At 45.2% G+C, this 18,994-nt stretch overlaps 1 protein-coding gene across 2 annotated transcripts in view; it reads left to right on the top strand.

The window, feature by feature from the left end:
* The first annotated feature begins 298 nt into the window (after nucleotides 1-298).
* Nucleotides 299-18,994, top strand: part of JADE3 (jade family PHD finger 3) — a 566,198-nt gene continuing 547,502 nt past the window's right edge. The window contains exon 1 of one of the 2 annotated variants that reach the window (XM_069636617.1): nucleotides 299-617. The gene's annotated coding sequence lies outside the window, so the exon portion shown is untranslated. The remainder of the gene's footprint in view (nucleotides 618-18,994) is intronic. The other variant, XM_069636618.1, reaches the window with a different exon arrangement.

Consider the following 18,994-nt stretch of genomic DNA (forward strand, 5'->3'; position numbering starts at 1 on the left):
TACAGCAACTTGACAGCAAACGGGAGCTTAACACGCGTTAGAAATAAATGTCTTCCAAGATGGGACAGACCTTGCAAACTGCGCCTAAGGGGGGGGGGTTGAAATGTATAGCCTTTGTATTTTGTTTAATAGCATTGTGATCTTTCACTTCCGTATTAAAAATTCGAGTGCATTAATCATCAGTATGGGGAAGGGAGCGTGCCTCTGGTGTTCGCTTCTGACTTCCATGTGTATTTTCTGCTGCTACAGTGACGGAGCGCTGCTGGAGTTCCCAGGCACGCCTCGGGTTCCCTTCTGAAATGAAGGGGCAGGGAGCTACCGACAGAGGCAGGGGAGGCCGCTCACTGGCGGTAGCGTGGAGCTGTCAGCAGGGCGGGAGGAAGGGGAAGAGGCGGAGCGTGGGCGCACTGGTGCCAATAACACAATCGGGCCCTTGTGCGGCTCTGCCGGGCACCGGCACACAGGCCACCGCGCTCAGGGCCCTGCGAGACGACAGGCTGTATGCCCATGCAGCTACGCCTCTGGAGTGGGGGAATGCCTCTTCAGGCAACGCAGACCACCGTTGGCTGAGCCTATCACTGCGCCGGGCACCAAGGAGACGCGCCTGGCCAGAGAAGGTGAGTGCTCGGTCTTACAGCCCCCTACAAACGGGGTCCTGTTACGGTTGTCCGTCCGCCGAGCCCGCATGCTGAAGTCTGGCCGTAAATGTGACCATGCAGGGCGGCTAAATCCTGCAGGCAAGCCGCCCTTTTTCGTTCCATACAAAGGGGAGCGGCCGCGACACGCTGCCAGTTAGTAAGCGGGAGAGTTGCGCCGCCTGAAGAGACTCGGCGCTTCTTGTTGTGCTTCCTTCCCGGGCTGGGATTTGGCGCCAAAGGGCATGTCTGCCGAACAGGGCGTTAGAGCCGCCCCGGGTCTGCATCTGCTAGGACAGGGGAAAGGTCAGGGTGTCGCTTAGCCCGCCGGGGGCTGGTATAGGAAGTGCAATGTAAACAAACTGCACTGACTCTCAGCAGCCAAGACCTGCTGCCGCAGATCTCACGGTTTTTCTGGGCACGGGGAAATGGGGTTGGGGGGGAAAGTCCTGTCAGCACAGCACTTGTATCTGAACAAAAAGAACTGCTCCAACAACTGCCACCACTTGACGCATGTAAATACTTGTAGAAATGTTAGCTCACTCCATTAGCCATTGGACATGTGCCTCGGTTTTCTATGACCCCGCCCCCTTAGCGGGCCACACGCTTTAGCAGCCCATGTACTCCGGGTCACTGTGTGACCCCTGCTGTGTACGGGTTACTCAGGCGGCTGACCACCGCTATTCAGTGATATTATCTCCGAGAAAAGGACTCGTGAGGGAGGTATGCTTGGCTCTCTCTGGAAGATGTCAGTCATGGATGACTTGAGGTGACCCCTGAAACCTGACCTGCAGATTACAGCTGCCCAAAGGAATTGGCATAGCATGCTTCACCCCTGACCTTAGTCTGTGTTGTATAGAGCTTGGTTCTGACCCTCTGGTGACCGGTGCATGGTGGTAGGTAGGAGAGCTGGAGCAACAATGTGTAGTTCAATGCACGCAGACCCGTTTTGTTCCTCTTCGGTATTCAGCACAGAAGAAGTGCCACCCTATCACTGCAGAACAGCACACTGCCACTCGAAGGGCACACATTTGAATATTCGATCCTTATGTAGTGTCATTACTTATTGGCCGTATAATAGATTGTTACTTTCGCCAAAGGCCGTGATACCTTGCTATTTCTTAGTTCATTTACAGCTTTCCCAAGTCTTGCCACTCAAGATATGGCCACGTGATTTTCCAAAGCATTAATAGTGCAGTCGAGTTTCATCTACGTTGTAATTTAATCATTTTAATACTTGGAATAATCGTGGCTCGCTTTTTACATCATGCGTATGTACATGGGCTATGTAAACGCCCGTTTCTGCCTTTGCAAGCCCCTGTTTTTTTATGGAAACATCTGTTCACTGTCGGTGTCTATTTGTCACAGCATGAGTTGTGCCTCTGCTCATTGCATTTTATTTGCTAAAACACTTTCGAGTGCTCATTGTTCGCTTTACTAGGTATCTCTAAATTGTACGAAATAAATGTATGAAAAACAATGGCATCGCAGCATGTTCATTCATTTTGTGATTTGATATAGCGCCTTTCACCATAATTATGGTCTAAGGCTGCTTTTGGTTGAACGCCCTCGGAGGGACTGGAGTCCAAAAATGTGGGAACATTTTGGAGGTGTTATTGTGCATGTGTGCATTTCATCCATTATTTAGTTATCTGTTTGTGGCCAAGGCATTGCTAATCACCCATGTCTAAATGGAGTGTGTATGGGCAGAAGTATACATTGGATTGAAGGGGGGGGGATTGTGTATAAGGAGATGAGTTATGTGGGAAGCTACAGTTCAAATGTTTTCGTTAAAAGTAGCTTCAGTCTTATGGCAGAGGTGATGTGCAAAAGTGTTTGTGTTATAAGTGAGTGCAGGATGTGTGGAAGTGAGCCGTGACTTCCACTAAGTTGCAATGGTGCAGTGTGCGAGAGGAGAAAAGGGGTCAGCTGTACAAACAAAAGGATCCACTTCCCGTGTGCCATCTATGTAGATGAAGCAGTTCTACGTTTCAAGGGTGATCTAAGTGCTAAATGGATGCATAATGCCGTACACAATTAGGTTAATTGTTACATATGGCTGACTAACGCACATGGGCAAAAAGCAAGGTAAGGATACCTTGCACAATTAGGCCAAATGTGTGATATCACCACCTTAAAAAGAAGGGCTAAACAGCAGGTAAGGTTACCATGCACAATAAGGCTAATTGATAGATAATGGTGGATTTAACACACATGGGCTAAAAGCAAGGCACCCAGAGTTCCCAGAGTTTGACCGCTTTGAAACGACACGTTTAAGGGTCCCAAGGTGTTTGGGACCCTGCTGTAACAGAAGGATCACAAGGTCTTTAAGGCGGACAAGCTCAAATGTAAGACCAGGGCGCTATTGTTCTCAGCGGCCTTGGTCTGGCAGTCCTGTGTCTTCCTCCCAGCCATGGCTGCGACAGAAGTGCAAGAAGAGGTTGGATCAGATTCTCTAAAATCTCTCCTCAGCATGAGGGGCAGAAGTCCTGATTGTAAGCAGATGCTGGGGGCAACTGCATTATTTCAAGGACCTTTGGCCATATGATGCTCTGGCCAATGGAGTAGTGTGATTCACATACAAAATAGCCTTATGGCCAACCCTGCACTTGGCATCCTTCATAGCTCCTTGGTTCAGGCACAAACCCAAGAGGAGTGGCTCAGTAGGAGGGAACTGTTGGCCAAACAGGCCAGGTCTGGTCTCAAAGGGTTTAGAAAAACTGTTTGGTGATGGTTTTGAGGAGGCTGGACAGGTTTGTGTCCGAACTTCCCTTCAAGATGGCGATGTTTCAGAGAATTATCCCTCTTGGATGGAGAGGCGATTTCCTGGCATACATAGACCTGCAGGATGAGTACTGGCACATTCCAATCTGCAGCTTGCACCAGCAGTTCTTGCGATGTACAGTGGTGAGGTGGCATTTTCAGTTCCAGGCTCTCCAATTTAATCTGCGGTCAGCTCATAGGGTATTCCCAAAGGTCTTGGCCATGGTGGTGCTTCGCTGTATTTGGTGGGGTTTCTGTTTATTCCTGTCGGGTTGTTGCTCCTGGCATATGGCATCTTCTGTGTTTGTGGTTCCATGGGCAAGGTTGCACCTGAGGCCCCTGGTGTCTAATGTTCACCAACATTAGTCTCCAGCTTCACATGACTTTGACGCTCTGCCAGTGACGTGTGGCGCATGATAATTTTTGCTGGTGGATGGCTCTGGGCACACAGAGAAAGGGGTTTTCACTGGTACAATCAGTTCCAATCACTCCTACTACAGATGGCGTGTGATGGGGAGCAACTCTGCGATATCTTGTTGACCAGGAGTTATGAACTTTACGGGCCCCAGTCATGGTCCTACAACAGCAAAGAGCTGGGGTTGCCAGGGACCTGGTGTCCTTTTCTAGAAGGATACAGGTTGTTCTGTGTTGGTCCGGAGGGACAATACGTCAGTAGTGGCTTAGATTAAAATACTCGGTCTGTGACTCTAGTGGACTTGGCCAGAGTTCTGCGGGTGTGGGTGAAGTCTAACTTGGAATCTTTGAGAGAAGTGCAGATCAGTGGAGTGGACAATGGCAATGCGGACTGGCTCGTTGGGTTTTCCCCTCCTCCTAGGAGATGTCGCTGCAACCAGCAATGATTGGGACTAGGATTGAGTTTTCCACCCGTACCCCTTTGCCTTTCTGTTGAATGCTCCGCTTGCGTTCTTGCAAATGGCTAAATGCAAGTGACAGGATAAGCTAAATGTGGTGCGCACTAGTATTCTGCTCCTTCTTTATAGTCTACCCCTTCTGTGGATTCATGTGGATGTTTTTGTTTTGTCTTGGGTTAGTTGTTCAGTTTATTTTGATTGCTGTTTTTTGTGCTTTTTCGGCAGAAAACCAAAAGGTAATGGATAAAAATACGGTACTGCACCATTGCTTTACAAAAAATATTGACAATTCCTCTGGGTTTGGTTATTGGGTTTTATACTGTGCTGCGCTGCCTTTGCATGTAGGATTCAGTTCATTGTTTTTTTGAGCTTGTGTGCATTTACTGAAGAGCATCCTCTACATAAGACTTGTTCTTGACCCTGTGCCCACAGAAGTTCAGGCTGAACTTCTAGGCCTGGAAAGGACCGCCACGTTCGGCCCCAACAGATCTCATCCGTGAGGCGAAACTTCAACCTCTGTCCACAAAGAGCTTAACTAATAGTTGGAAACAACTGGCATTAAAACGGAAGGCTTTACTTTCGGTGGCAGGGTGGGTTGCAACCTTACAATGCGGGCAGTTCAATGCTTGGTCAAAGGGTGATGTGAGGTTGGGTGGATCCACTGTACACTGTAGCCCCACACCACGTATTCTCCACTGTGTGCCCTACTTGTCATTTTGTGGATTGTAAGCTGTGTTTGAACCCTTGATTTATTTTCTGCACAGGTTTTTATTTTCTTGCATGTGTTGTAGGCTAGTAAACAACACCTGGATTCAATAACTGTTGACTTATTGTGCTTTTAGCTCTTCAAAGTCTATGCCAACTGTTGTAGCACAGGTCAAGCTCCTGCGAGTTCTGTTAAAAGCTGATCCTTTCACTCTGGGTCCTGTCCAATGGGTGAATGGCCATCTGCAAGGTTTTCCCAAGATGTTGATCTTATTTTGAAACTTCTACAATGTGGAGTGGTCAAGTACTGGGTGCCAGGTGAGATGCAAGTGTTCACATACATTTGCATCCATGCATGGTGACGGCAACCCCCCTCCCTCATCTGCCCAAGGTAACCCAATCGCTCCACAATGGTCACCACAGGAGGACCAACTAAGTTCGCTTGGGGGAATGAGTACATCCATCTATATAAATCGCTTGGGTATATTGCCGTACTTGGCTGATGCAATTTATCAGTGTTAAGTTGCCCTCTGCTGTCCAAATGGCAAAGTTCACCCACTTAAACAACAGCTACCATTTCAACAAACTGAGGCGATCAGGGGTAATTTGGAAATTTAAGAAGGGGTGGCATGGCAGAAGTGACCCCATAAATTACCGACTGGTACTTTTAAGATCTGCTAGAACGGCTTATGTTATGCCGGGAACAGCTAGTGTGTGTGTAAACCACAAATACTTGGTAGTTGGTGGTCAGAGTATAACATTAGCCCATCTTGCATGCCTTTGCATATAGTCCAACTCATTTCTTCTTCTCTTTTTCTGGCACCAGGAGAAGGACCCCTGGATTCCAAAATACCCACTTCACAAGAGGTATTAAACTAAAGGTCCGTAAAGAACACTCATGTGGTTGGTGTTTTTGCCTTTCCACCAGGCCTGGAGTTGTCAATGATGTACAACACCACAGACTATCGGTGTGTTGGTGGGCGGGAGACCCTGTGGAAAACCATATCCACATACTTTGGTCTTCAGGACTAATGTCTCTATGTACGTTTCTTTCCCCCAGCTTACTTTAATATTCCTGAAGCTCAATGCATCCCTCCACTAGTCCATCAGACGAGTGGTACTGTACACTGATGATACCATATCCATTTCTTGTGTGAACAAACTGGTCGAAGGTGGCTGTGAGTGCACTTGCTTCTGGTACTTGTTGTTTGACGTGGACACATTGAGTTTAAGTGCTGATAAAGAGCTTTCGCCTGGCACAAGTTTAACTTCTTGGGATTAGAGTACAAAAGCAAGATACGCAAGCCCATCTATGCTCCCCACAAGCAGTCATGCCGCAACTAATTTTGTCTTCTGGTACAGATTTGTGGGCATCCATAGTGCTCTGTACCCACAAGAAGTTTGCTTGCTGGGTGCAACAAGATCTTTGGTTTTTCTAAGATGGTTTTCCACTTGTGAGGGTGTGACTTTTGCTTTATGCTTTACGGTCCATTGCGCTGACGCCAAGAGGTCCTCAAGTGTGGCAAACGGGGCAGATGATTCTTGTGATTATTGCATGGACTAACACAATTTGATTTATCTGATATTTTTGGATATGGCAGGAAATATGCACCCCTTCTCTTGCAGAAGGCAGTGGATTTTTTTGTAAAGGGATTGTGTATTTTGGTGGTTGAGCGATTCTAAGTGATCCGGCCGCGGCTGATATTGCTGCGGCCGGAAAGTTCGCATGAGAAAGGTGCGAGCTACCAAAAGTTAGCACCTTTCTCATGCTAACACACTTGCTTACTATGGGGGCTGCAGGGGTTTCCCCCGCAACCCCGCTCACTATACTACAAAGTATAGTGAGCAGGGTTTTGCGGGGGACAACCCCACCTTCTTTATTTTTTTTTTTGTTTGTTTTTTTACTTTCCTGCAAAACTACCACCAAAGGTTCGAACTTTTGGTGGTAACATTTTTTGGTCATTTTGTATGGTCTGACCTATTTTTTCGGTCCGAATGTACAAAACCGGTTGAGCAAAAAATGGCCACCTTCACTTTGGATAACTTGGTAGAGGGGTGGGGCAGAGGGGGGTCCCGAACAATTTATTTTCTGCTCAGGGGGGCCATGGCATAAAAAGTTTGAAGACCACTGCTTTACACAGCCAAAAGACATTCAACGTTTCTGAGTTTCAGTATAATAAACATGTAGGGCTGTCATACACCACATAAAGATTAAAAAACATAATAAATACATAGAATATAATACCAGTCCTTAGAGTAAGAGCATCTCAATTCAGTCCAATCCACAAGTAACAGATTTACAAATTCCGGAGTCTTATCTATGCATTAAACACTTTTCTCCAGTTCTTTCCATATAAAATAAGAAGCTGAGGTAATGACACGCTCTTGTGAATATCGTACTCCAAAATTGGTCCGTCTGTACAGATGTCATTTCACACACGAGGCATAAACCTTAACTTATCTTTTATAGAGAAGAGGGCAGGTAGTGAATACATGCCTCGCAGTCTCAACTGCTGGTTTGCACAACCTGCACGTTCTTTTATCATAAGCAATCTTTTTCCACGTACCACATTAAAGGTAAAAAAAGACTGACTTTTATTCTAATAAATTCCTAAGTCCAGGCTGGGTGCAGGCAGGAGTGGGAGGGGGGGTGGGGACTGGAAGCCTTGCTTAACATATTCTGTAAAAGTGGATTTCAGGGAGTGTTTATTTGGCATACCTCTATTACACAGAGGTGCTTTTGTTGTCATCAGTTTAAGACTACTTCCCTGATTAAAAGGAGATTCAATCTTGAAGGTAATCATAGAATGAAAGCCAGAAACCTCTGCATAAATAGTTTAAAGGGGGCATTTGAAACTACTGAAACTTTTAGAATGGCCGCATACGGAGCAAGCACTGATCGACATCCAAGTTACTCAAAATGTTCCTATAAATATTATTCCTGGCAATCCTAGTCCGAGTTCGCAACATATTGCCTCGTTGGGCACGTGTTTGGGATATCTCCGGATTTATTTCCAGATTTTACCTACTGGTTGCTCGAGCCATTTACCATATCTAAGTGAAAAGGACTCCATGCCATAAAGGATACTGGCGACCAAACTCAATGTATCTAGCACAATGAAACCTTCAATGGAATAGCCACTAATAGAGGAAATAAATGATTTAATAATAATCCGCATTTTCTTCAATATTTTAGGGACACTAAAGTTCTTAAGGGTTCAATGGCATTAGAGATTCATTAACCAGGACTCCCAAGTAGATATCTTCCTCAACAGTTCCCTCAATTTGCCAATTAAACAGTGCTTTGGGCCAGATGTGTTCCTAATAATCATAACCTTTTGATTTGGTGGGATTCAAGATTAACCCATTTCCAGTTGGATAAACCACCAGGGCATCCATACTCCGCTGCAGCCCAATAGGCGTTCTCTCCATAAGGATAGCATCGTCGGTGTAGGACAACCAGGGAAGCGCATCAGCCCCAACTCAAGGTGGACAAGACCTGGAATTAACCAGGTTATTCCCCCATATCCGCCACATACAGATTATAGAGTAAAGGGGCCAACACTCATCCCTGTTTGACACTGTGACTTGTAGCAACTTCTGCTAATACATGCCCCAGCCATGCCAAGTCTGACTGATACTGCATCTTCGTGCAGCTGTTGTATCAAGTGTACGATAGAGGCATTGCAGCACTAGGCTTTCATCTTTTCCCACAGCCTAGTTCGTATTATTGAGTCAAAAGCTGCAGAGTAATCGACCAAGAAAATATAAAGATTTGAACCTTTGGTACCCATAGTGGAGCCAATCAAATTTACCAGACACTATATATTAAACAAGGTGCCAAAGCCTTTACAGGGGCACGTCTGCTTTGGGGAACAAAGCCTTTTCTCTGCAGCCCATTCATTCAACCTTTTCGAGAATGCAAGCTGAGTAGATTTTTGAGATGCAGTCTGTTGGGGCAAGGAGACAGTAATTACTTGCCAGCTCTCTGTTCCCCTTTTTAAATACTGGGATCCGGGTTGCCTTCTTCCAGTTCATGGGTATCCCGTCTGAGTAAGAAATAGACAGAAATACCTGATGTAATAATGTGGCCCAGTGTTTCGCATCTGCACTTATAACCATATTCGCCAAAGCATCCTAGCGCTCGTGAGTGTTTTAGATTGGATATAACATATAATGTCCTCAACCGTGTGAGTAAACCAATCCCCTCTAGTCTTCAAAATATCTGGCAAACTTTCCAGCTGGGTGATCTTGATCTAGAGATTCATTGTATCCAAACGTATTCTGAAATATTAGCATGTCCACACTTAGATAGAGTTGTGAATGTTAGCCTGCGTCGCATCTAGATAGGACTTTGAATGTTGGCATGTCCGCACTAAGACAGAATTGTGAATGTTAGCATGTCCACACTTAGATAGAGTTGTGAATGTTAGCCTGCGTCGCATCTAGATAGGACTTTGAATGTTGGCATGTCCACACTTGGATAGAATTGTGAATATTAGCATGTCCACACTTAGAATTGTGAATATTGGCCTGCCTTGCATCTAGACAGGACTTTGAATGTTAGCATGCCCGCACCTAGGTGAAACTTGAATGTTAGCGTATGCCACACTTGGAATTGTGGATATTGGCCTGCGCCGCATCTGGATGGGACTGTGAATGTTGGCATACCCACACCTAGATGGAATCCTAAACATCGGGCTGCGCCGCATCCAGATAGAACTGTGAGGGTCAACAGGTGCCACACTCAGACAAATCTGTGAATGTTAGCATGCTAAAGGTCAGGTAACCCACTAACCAATATAAGCTCAAACTCTGCATACTTATCTCACTCATACTCGCACAACCATCTCTCGCACAACAAGCCGCACGCACTTCACAACACTGCAACAACACATAAGCCTGAGCAACAGCACACGCGGACTGACACCTATCCAATACCTGCACCAAAGCTCAGCATCTGGTGTATACCGAGTTGAAGCTGCCAACAGAACACCACTCCTCTCACTATCCTACTCCCTCTTCACCTTACTAACCCATCCCTCCTTATCATTTACAGATCCGCCAGAGCGCCTGGGGACCAATTCCGTTGGTGACGGTACAAATAGCTTTAACATTTAACTTCAAGAGTGCAGCCTTTCTTGATATATTTATTCACAAGATGCCAACATTTCTGGCCACACCTGTTCTTTAGCACCAGAAAGACAACCATCCATTGGCATTGTGCATACATCGCCAAAGCCTACAGTCCCAATTTTTATACTTGGTTCAAATCTATTTGACGTATTGAAGTTATCATTCAAGTGATTAGCTCTTTTAGTTATTCTAATTTCCTGTCGCATCTGCTGCTTTCGCGCCGCAGCAATCACAGCATATAAGGGCAACTTGCTTTAGTTTTATGATAGACTGCTTTTTGCTTTGTGATTTTCATTCGACCATTGATAGTCTGAATAACCGTTAAAATATGCTCGGCCAGCTGAGAGTAGTTTCCATCATTGGTAAACCGAGGTCCCTAAGGGTAAATAAGAATGAAGCGATCTTGTTGAAGAGCTCTGTTCTCAGCAGACCAACATAGTATTTACATACTTGATCGAAAATGTTTTGACCTTTTCAACTTCACCAAATTTTTTTGGATTATTTTTTGGGGAAAATTTGGTGAAATTAAATATATGTGGGGGTGGTGGGCTGCGAGGGGTCTCCCGCTGCCTTTTAGAACAAATAAAAAAGACCCAAAAAAGTTAGGTCAAAAGGGAAAAGGTCAAATATTTTCGATCAAGTAGACCTAAACAGACCAACATAGCTTAGTACCCTTCAGGGTACAATCTACTAGACCAAGCATCTTCTGTATTTCATTACATGAACTAACATTTCAAAGCAACATGATCCCTGGCCATTGTCACAATTTGTATATGGCCAGTAATTAAATGCCTAAAAGACCTGGGGTGCGGGGTGAGATCTGATAATTGGACCAATCATTTTTCCAAGTGAAGGAAAAGTCTTGCAGATTTAGACATCCCAACACTTTGGAGCCAAAGGCATCCAAAAAGGTAGACGCCACACTTTTCACTTAGAACAATAGGGCCAAATACCTAGTTCTTCTCTTTGGTGTAACAACTCGAATTGAAATCCTGACCAACCACTCATAAAGTAGCCAGTGTTTCCTCCAGCCATAATGTAAGAATTGTTTCAACATGGCCTAAACTAGTTCTTGCTTGGTTGGTCCCTGGGTGAATATACATATGAATCAAGGTCTGATTAGGATGGTCTTTCGAGGGAACAGCAGTCAATAGAGTAGGATTCAGGGAAAGTGGTACACATTCATATATCATCATGCTACATCTTACACCAATAACTGTTTTCTTGGCACGTTCTGCAAACCATGTGGGTTGGTTGCAAGTTCAAGTGAGCGTGTCATGTTTGGCAGAGTAATGTTAAGGAGCGTATTGGTTGATGTTTCCTCTGCTTTTCTGTTGTCAACTCAGTGTTCTGTTCTGTTAGTAAGCTTCCCACATATTAAAGTAAGAGATAACATTCTATACTCTTATTTCCCTGGTTAATCAGTCCCCTTTATATGACTTCTCCATCTTCCACACTGACTTTCTGCCGTCTTATCCTACCACAAGTGTGCAAAAGAATTCTGTAACCAGGGAACCAGGTTGTGGAAACTTCACATAGTGGGAAATATTTGTTGCTCGTCACTGCTTGGATTACAGGGTTCCTATGATCGCACAATGTGGAAACTTGCACTGCACGCAGGTTTATTATAATAAATCAACTACGGCCAGTTTGAAGATGGTATTCGCTCTGCACTGTTTCGCCTCTGCTCCTATGCAGCAAAAGATAAGCTTGCTCCAACTAACAAAACGAAAATGTGGAGCGATTGAGTGCAAATAATGTACACTGAGGATATTTGATTTATAAGTGGTGGGAAAAACCATATGCAGATGAGCAGAATGTAGCACAGGGTGATTAAAGTGAATTGCCCAAGATCAACTGTGATAGAGCAGGGTAGCCGAGATTAGGATCCACCTTCTCTGTTTCCTCTTTGCCGTACATGTATATTTGATATGAAATCTTGAATTAATGTAAGCAGCAATGGATGTAGAAACGTATTAATATTGGGAAACCTCAGGCATCTTAAATTTCAAATCCAGGTACTATTTAGTAGAGATTAGGGATGCATATTAATCAGAGTGACACCGAGTCATCGGAATTCAGCACTGGTACAATTGGGTAAGATGAGTGTATAAGCCACAGTCCCAAGTCGCACAATATATTTTGTTATGATAACTGTCAGAATATTTGGTGTTAGCCTTGACAAAGCCCTGTTATCGGTGAAACCCATGCACATGTACTAACACGTTTGTGTCTGCTCTGGGTTTGTATTACAATAAATTGTTTTTGTTGAATCTTCACAATAGTGTGACTAGATATTTTGTGACCATTTGAATGACCATGTACTCTTATGACCTACACAGATCCAGCGCACCAGGCCTAATTGATTGTTTTATACTGTACTTGATATAGCACTTCTGGTTTCATGTTAATTTACTTGTGAAATCCCTCCATTTGTCACATAAGAAAGATGAAATAGATTTTTGCTCATGATCTCGAAATTTAGGACAAGCAGAACAACCAGTACTAGAATTGGTGCATTTGTTTCTTCAAAATCATAAGCGCCAGAGAAGAGAAACTCACGAGTCTCAGCCCTCACCCCTTTGCCCCCGTTAGAGGAAGGGGCTTTAATTTAACCTCGGTATGCAGCTAGTGTATGCTTTTACCACTATAGTTATTCAAAGCCTAAACAACGATTGATAATTGGCCCTAATATGCAGCTATTGAAACTGCCAACAAATTAAAGCACACTGACTTGCAGATCATTTAATCACACGGGCTGCAAAGCAGTCCACAATGGTTGCAAGCAGCCTATGGAGGGCTGGGGGATGGTGGGGGGTGTTTGTCAATTGCTTTATTGAAAACGATCCCACTGTTCTAATCCAAACCATTTAGTTAAAATTGACAAGTGGATATACCACTGCTCAATATTGTTTTGGTATACCCGTTTTGATCAAATGGGGGATCCTGGATTTGTTTACTGCTCTTCTAGTGTAAAAGCTGGCAACGTAGCTGCTAGGCTACATCAGGCCACTTGCCTCTCAAGCTACAATCTTTTAAATTCATGTCGCACCTTGTACTGGTGTCTGAGCCCCAAATGTTTGGCAGGTAAGGGCGCTGGAGTACAGGAAGCTGAAGGTATGTGCCCAAGGTCACTTCATTTAAATAAGTGGTGAAGCCAAGATTAAAATCTTTCTTTTTCCATGGTTTGTAATTTAGCTACATCCTGTTCTCTCTGGGCCAGGCTTTTTAGCAGCGTAATAGCTTCCACTAAGATGGGCACTGAAGGCGAGGGACACTAAAGGGGGCAGTGGGCATGGGCCTCTTGTAATATGGCTGAAACAGTGTTATTTGTGGCCCAGGTGGTGATGTAAGGAATGGATTGGGCAAACGTGTGTGGTAGGGTGGGGGATTTGTGGCACCTTTTGGGAGGTAATATTAGGAGTGTGGGAATGTGTCTGTGTGGCTGTGGTTGGTTGCCAGTGGATGGAGCTGTGCATGTGAGGCTGTTGATAGAGGGGGTGAGTGTGGGCATGTAAGGGGATGCAGAGGGTGAAATTGGCACAATGTCTGTGAGGTTATCTGGGGTAGGTGGACTGTGAAAATGTCTTAAGGGGAGTTTGGGTCCATGGAGGTTGGAGATGCTCATGTGTGAGACACGATCTGGGGGCTATATTTGTGGAGGGCAGTGGTAGTGATAATGGAATACACAAGCGATATAACGTCCAAGCTGTCTGTGTAGCTATCTGTTATACAGTATGAAATGATTAGTATGGCTTATCTGGTGTTCTAGCCTTTATTGATAATATCGCATGAGATGAACATTTCAAATCCCATGCCGAATTATTTTGTTGCTAATCCACTGACAGTTAATAATTGTAGCAAATCCTCCACCTGCTCCTCCATGCTGAGAATCCTGCCTACTAGTCCTCATTGGGAACTTCACCTGAGGCCTGCCCTGCATGCTATCCTTAAATTGGCCATCACTTGCCTGCTTGTCATTATTACAAATTCTGCTTGAGGACCTATATTCCTCATCTTGTCGGGTGACCATCACAGATCAAGAATCACATTTATATGGGGTTTGCTGGCTAAAGCACTTGAGCAAATATACTGGAAATTCAGTCTGGGCCCTAATAAAAAAAATAAAAAGTCGAGATGGAGGAAACCACCTTAAGCATGGTTGTACCTACTTGGTTAGTGACCTTATGCTTTGTCACCAAGTGGGAAATGGTTCACAGTAACCCACAGTTTGTGGCAAATGTTGCATGCCTGCACTCGTCCGTCACCAACTCGTGGCCAAGTGATCCAGAGCAGTAAATGAAAGATAGCCATGGTGGTCGAGTAATGGAAGCAGAACTTGGGCGCTGGCAGCATTTGCGCTTGGAAAAGCGCGTGTCCGTCCCTGCGTGCGTGTCCAAGCCTGTATTAGAGATGGACATTTAAAACTTCCAAAAAGAAGGGGTGTGGTTAAAGACGAGTCCCCATGGTGTGTTCCTTGTATTTTCCTGTACCCCTTCCTAAGTTGTTTGCAATTTGTGAACTACTGTGTAAATGGTACTGCCGAGCAGTCCTTTGCCTCCTGGACTTTAGCCTCTGTTAACCATTGCTGCAATATTCGATGATTGGCCTATTGAAATGGTGTCCAGGTGTATTCCTTCAGGACTAAGCCTGCTTGACTTTACTTGGTCTTGGCACTGTTCCCTTGACTTGTAAATCTGTAACGGGGCTTTCCCCCAGGCGTTCTGTAAACAGAACTATTTCTAGCCAACTGAAAATGGGTATATAAAAGAATTTTGTGTTGCCCAATTTGCAGATTGCTCTTTGTGTGGTTTAACAATGTTGCATTGACATTTTAAATGCTTCAAGGAGAGGTATTGGATGTATCCCTGGGATGTTTGTCATACTGTGGGTATAGACCTCCACCATGTCTTCTAAGTTGGCTTCCATAATGGCAATCTTTCTGGATTGCTGCTTGCCAATAATGTGGCTTGTAAAGGCCCACAAAACGCCTGCCTTGTAAAGACTTACAACATACAAAAAAAAACGTTTAGGGTGATTTGATCAAATACTTTTGGTCGAAGGCAAATTCATCCATTTATTGTTATTATTATTTTACTTTGACAGGTTGATTTTGCCGCATGTGTATGTGGGGGGAGATCCCCGCAACCACCTCCCTTAATCCCCTACATTAATTATTTCCATAACTCACCCCCCATATATATGCAGCAATATTTTTCTAAAAATCTGTGACAAATTCTCCTTCGACCAAATATGCTGCGCAGTATCTGCCTCTCCCAAAACTTCAACCCACTATTGGCTAGTATCAGTTTTTCCTAAGTGTATGGGAGGATTGGTCCAAGAGACCCCCCTCCCCTGCAACCTCTCCCCCTTGTGAAGTCCATGGCTCGTCGGGGGTTCCCCCTGCCACCAGGGCCCAGGTGGCGGGTGGACCACTGGCTGAAGACATTGACCAAACATGCTGTATTAAGCTAGGCCCTGGAAACCATGTTGTGAAATCAAAATGGCATGAGCCCTGTGCACCACAGCGCGGCCCCCACCCTTGGAGAGTCTCACTTGTCCCTGCGGCCGCAGCTCCCTGGCAGATCCGCTGAGAGCCCGTTCCCACTAACAGACGGACATGAGCTAGTGCTAGATGCAAACTCTGTAACATTCAAGTTCCGCAGTGTATCACTGTTCTCAGTATGACCCGGCCAGCAGGGCCGGGGTGGAAAAGAACTGTAAAATGGTCCCCCGACAAAAGCAGAGCCCCCAAATACTAATGAGCAAACTACCTGTGATGAAACTCTTCTCTCCATGACCTTTCTGACTAAAACATGTAACCTCCATGAAGATGGCAAAATGTGTGTTTTATATGGCATTCTGGTGGAAGTACCCACATCCCCGTAGCTATGCACCGATGGTAAAAGTGTCCCGGGGTTTTCATGTTATATGTTTCGCCGAGAAGAATGCACACCAAGGTCCCATGCTATAACTGAACTAATGCTGCTAGAGTGCAAAGGAAGACAAATTCAACCCCATTGGGAGCTCATGTAAATGGTGCACAAAAATGCACAATATGTATGTCCAAGCTCACCATGTGTCACTGCCATCAGTCTCATTGGCCAGTTGTTCCTGCGTGCTCCACCAACCTAACTACTACCTCGCTTACCGCGCATGTATAGAAATGTAACAAAATGTTGTGGTTGTTAAATACTTATAGGTAACGCATTTGAAATGACCATGTAAAAGGCACTAACAATGTAGAAAACATAACCTTTGAAAAGACTCAATGAGTATTGTACATTATATGAATGTTTATGCCTCTTCCACTTAATCTGCAACGCACGAGGAAAATACCATTGTGGGCATACCCAAGGCCATTCCCCCTTCCTCTCCATTGAAGCCTGCCAGACGGGAAGCAGAGGCCTGTGCTGCTCTGCTTCACCTCCCCCCAATTCGGCTGGAGCCGCTTCAAACATTCACGTTCCCCCGCAGCTCCCAGGGCCGCGGCCAGCCCCCTGAATTATTTACAACCCAGCAGTAAACCCCGGCCATAAACGCAGGCCCGAAGGCGCCCTTTCTTAGGCTCCACGACCCACCAGCTCACCCCAGGTTAATGGCCCCTGTAAAATTAGGACACCCAATATTATAGCAACACTGTAGGAACACATTCAGAATGACTTCTAATGGGACATGATAACTTGGACAACTCGCCCCATGCCCTGAGACCCAACCTCGCGACCTATGATGCCCGGTCAACAGGACGATGGTAACCATGTATTGATGTATCACCAGAACCCCACTTTAGGTGCATTCCTCCTGTGTTGCATTAACCTGTAGAATAACCTACTGGAAGATTTACCGGGGAAGATAATATTACAATATTGAATGAATGCGGTGTGCATGGCCTTAGGGCAGAAAGCCAAGAAAGACGTCCATCACTGACACTGGTCACGGCTGGCACAACACCGCCCGGATGGGCCCAGCTGACCTGCCCGGCCTGGCCCACTTGGGTAACCAGTGACGTCCACCAACCACAGCAAACCACATCACAGCTGCACCTATAGTTAGTCGTCGCCACCCAATCCCCACGAACTTGTGCCCCCTATAGAGTGTAGGTTCTTATGATGCATTTTGTAAATATATACACCTGTCTTTGCTATTGTCAGACAGAGCGCTCTCGGAGTTTGCAGAGTCCTTTGCATGCCCTATTCTGACTTATATAAACTCCCATTAAGCTCACCCGGACTTTCTTAGCCTTATTCCCATCTTGGGAGAGTCCATTATTGTCTCTCATTGTGGGGAGGATCGTGCTATCTGGGGACGCTCGCCTTCATAAGCAAGGCAAAGGTTGGCAACAATGAGGAGTGTGGCGTACCCAAGAGACGGAGAAGTCCAGGTGGATGATTCTTTCCCATCTTAGAAAGCTTCAAAGCTACAATCTCTCTTAACCCTATGCGGGTGGTTGCTGACCAGTAAATGTCAGTGACATAGTGCTTGGACACCACTTTTATCGAACCCTTTGTTGTTCCCTTTGTCGGAATCCATCTGTTTCTATCGGAAACGCGTACTAGCCTACAGTGCTTTGGCCCTCCTCTTGGGTGTCCAGATATTCCTGGTAAAGTTGCTGTCTCGTTTTATGCCCTCATAGTCACTGGCAATGCCTTTTTTTCATGCAGCTGGATTGTAGAGTTTCCACCCGGGCCCCGCAGTTGTCTGCATGAATTGTGACTTGGATCTCATCCTTGTGTTCCTGTGCTTGCTCGGGGTCTGGCATGTGTACAAGAGGGCACCGCTTCCGGGGTGCTTCTGCGTGGGATACTCTGCTACCATTTTCTGGGATTAAGTTACAAGGTAACTCGTCCAAAACATTTGAAAAGGGGAAGATCCCGCTATTAAAACAACCCCTTTTTGCCCATCTAAAAAGATTTTGTATAAACACTTCTGTTTCTCTGTAATTTGATAAATGTACAATCCATTAGTGGCTCCTTTCTAGCGCCAAATTGCTTTGCTTTCGGTACACCAGTTCACTATACTGCCCATATTTAATGTATGGAGTGATTTTTAAGGGTGGGCGTTGCAGGCATAAATATGCCATTGACCAGGTTTCCATGCATAATTAATAGATGCAGGGAAACCACTCCGCCTATTCATCAACCTGATACCAAACCAGACACTCTGATTTGAAATTCAGTTTGGTTGACTATCGTTTAAAATTCAGCATGTGGAGTTGTATGCATGGGTGGCTATCGAAGACTACACTGAAGGGCTCCGAGTGACATTGATTAACGAGTTAAGCTCGGGTTGTCTAAAATGCCACTCGCAGCTCGATTACACCCCATATTGGGAATCTGTATTTTATGTAGTTTGTGCCATCCCTGTCCCCATGTGCCTTTTCAACCCTCTGTGCAGTCCCCAAGGAACAGCATTGCAATGGTTCTGAGGGGAGGCATGTGGGGAACTATACAAAACATCGAATGCCAGGCTGCCACCCCCACAGCTCATTGCATCAACCAAATAGGGGGATAAATGCCCGGCAGAGAAAATGCCACACCTCGGCCCTGCCCTGATGTCATGGCTTGCTTTACATTTTGTAACCCTCTGTTGAATCCCCTTGCTTGGACCCGACGACAATCAGAAATAATACTTTTTACTGGTTTCCTGTGCATCGGGGCACAGTGCAAATTCCAGGAGCATGGTATGGAAGCTATACACCCAGTGCTCCAGATAAGATTTTGAACTGGGAGCATTTTACTCCCTATTTTTTTTAAAGTTGTGAGTAAAATTATATTTTAGGGAGTAAAAAAAGTAAGTCCCTTTCCCCAATGCGAGTATTTTATAAGCTAGTAAACGTATGTTTTATTTATAAAACAAATGTTTCATAATATTTCTTTGCACTTA

The sequence above is a fragment of the Ambystoma mexicanum genome, chromosome 7p, assembly GCF_040938575.1.
Source record: "Ambystoma mexicanum isolate Mex_15411 chromosome 7p, UKY_AmexF1_1, whole genome shotgun sequence".
NCBI lineage: Eukaryota > Metazoa > Chordata > Amphibia > Caudata > Ambystomatidae > Ambystoma > Ambystoma mexicanum.